Source organism: Gossypium arboreum, chromosome 8 (assembly GCF_025698485.1).
Source record: "Gossypium arboreum isolate Shixiya-1 chromosome 8, ASM2569848v2, whole genome shotgun sequence".
NCBI lineage: Eukaryota > Viridiplantae > Streptophyta > Magnoliopsida > Malvales > Malvaceae > Gossypium > Gossypium arboreum.
The window spans coordinates 23,167,007-23,169,811 of record NC_069077.1 but is presented as its reverse complement, the minus strand read 5'-3'; positions in this window follow the sequence as shown (position 1 = coordinate 23,169,811).

Below are 2,805 nucleotides of genomic sequence, written 5' to 3'. Positions count from 1 at the left end.
AAAATGGTTCAATTGAAAAAGAAAAATGGGTGTTTGCTCAGGGATTAATATGATGGCTTGAGATCCAAAATTCGTTTCGCATTCTCTGAAGCTAGTGTTAACAACATCAAACTAGCTCGAATGAGCAACCCTGATTTGAAGCTAGTGTTAGCAGCCCGAATATGTCAGCTCATGAGAGAAAATTAGTCTTGTGTATTCGAGTTCAATTTGCTATAGTTCTATAGGGAAAAATAGAAGTTAAAAAGGAAGATAAATTGAATGAGTGAATTATGTTTGAGTGAAATTTGTATAGAAATGGTTCATGATAGGTTGATACATGACATATGATGAATGTTAAACAAGTATTGAATCAAGTTATAAGTTTTTATCATGGAAATGATCTAACCTTAAATGTATTTGTTCATGTGTATATATGATCCCAAAGGATTGCTATGCTTATTTTAATAGTTTTAATAACTTAAATTGTTGAATTATTAAGGTAAGTTAAGTAATTTAATATGAACTTACTAAGGATTCAAAATACTTATATAGTTGTTTTTCATTTTCTGTAAATTATTGGTTCGCGAAATATGTCGATCAAATCACATTAAAACTAATATTATCCAGCTCGAACTTGGTAGTCTTTTGATCATTTTAAGTCAGTTATGTGACATGTATATAGGTGCTTATATATTTGTTAACTTTGAATTGATACTTGAGTTTAATCCTAAGTTAAATGTTGAATTGGATATGATAATGTTCATATATGTAGTTATACTTAAATTGATAATGTGTTGAGACCTATGAAAGGTATTCAAATTGACAAAATTGAGTTTAAAATAACATGGTTGAATACTGGTGTGAATGATTAAAAGCATGATTGTATAAGTGAGGTTTGAATAGGCTAAATTCATAGTTTGGTGCCAAATTGTGGCATATTAGATTGATTGATTTTAGGAATGGTTAAATGAATGTTTTGATATGGGTTTTGTTTGTTTTTATGTAGGTTATGGTATTCATTTAAGCACCATTTGAATTGGTTGTTAAGTTGACATATAATAGGTACCAAAATGCAAGTATTTGCCAATTTGGCTTAGAGGTACTGATACCTTAGAGAAGGGTATCAGTATATTGGTAATTTTCTAGAATTTTTAAAACATCAAACTTAAAAATGGTATCGATACCTTGACAAGGGTACCTACATTTTTATTTCGATTTTTCTAAAACATCGAGAGCCAAAATGGTATTAGTGCCTTTATGGGGTATCGATACCTATTTTGGAAACTTTGAAAACTTTACAATTTAATCCTTTTTCATGTTTGGCTCAACAATAGAGCTTTAGTAAGCTCAATTGAGTCTCAGAAAAGTTTATTTAACTGGTAATGATTGCATTTATGGAATGTTTGAATGTTTAAATTATTTATTTATAGTTTTTTTATGAAAGTTGTCTCGTAAATGATTGTAGCATCCTGTAACTTGAACCCGACGATCGAGTCAGGTGAGGGGTGTTACATATTCCTTCTGTATCACCACCATGGTTGTAATAGCCAACCCATCAAACACAGGAAACCCAATGTTTCATATTTGCAAGGTCAATTTTTTTGAAACCCCTTTGAGAGAACTAAGTGGTGAAGAAGTTCATCATACTAAGGAGAAATTGTGGTCAAATTTACAAGATGATTCAATGGTCAGATCTTTAGATCGGATTTATAAAAGTTTAAAAGTTGAAGGCATTTTTATGTCATTTAGGAAACTTTTTGAGAAATCTAATTTGAGCATTCAAAAGAGGGAATGAAGAGAAACAAATTAGTGCCATTTTCAGGACAGGAAAGAGGCCAAACATGGTGGCACGACTAGATGTTGGGTAGGGTTGAGGGAGAAAGAAGGAGAAAAGAATATGAGGAGAAATAGGAGGAAAAGAAATCAAAAGAATCAACATTGAAAAAAGAAAAGGAAAAGGGGAAATGTATTAATTTTATTTATATTTTTAGTTTAGAAAAAGAAAAGGGAAATTTTCATGCAAGCCCTTCTTTCTTGACCCTTGACCATTCACCACTTTAACTAGGCTCACTATGCCACGTGTCACTCATTTGGTGGTCTACATGGCAGTTTTTTTTTATAATTTTCTAACATAATCAAACATGAGTACCAAAGTAATAGACGGAAAAAAATTATAGGTACCAAAACAAACAAATTGAAAGTATAAGTACCACATTAATAATTTTGTTAAAGTACAAGGATAAATCTTGCCATTATCTCTTTTTTATGATTTATATATCTTTCATGTCTGTGTAACATCTCGAATTAGAGCATAGTCGTAAGAGTGGTTTTGAGACCACAAATTCGAAGTAGAAATAATTAATTTATGATTATTATGAGGTCTATGATATAATTTCATGCTTATGTGAAAATTTCATGAAAAAATTTTATGGATAAAGTGTCCAATTTGAAATCTAGGACTAAATTGCAAAAGTTGCAAAATGTGAGTTCTAGAAGTTTTAAGCATGAAATTGTCATGGATTATTAATTAAAGGTCCTTAAATAGAAATTTGCCCAATTTTTATTTTTATGGACAAAAATGAGTATGAATAGGAAAAATTTGAAAGAAATGTATTAAAGGTATTTTTGTTATTTGGTTAATAAAAGAATAAAAAGGGAAAAATAAGTTAAAAATTGTGTCCATCTTCCTCCTCCTTAGGCAAAATTCTCAAGGGGCCATAGCTAGGGTTTTGTTCATCCTTTCAAGCTCAATTGTAAGTACACCCTAGCCCCGTTTTTAATGTTCTTTATGTTTTTGAAATCCTTGAAGCATGATCTAGCTATTTC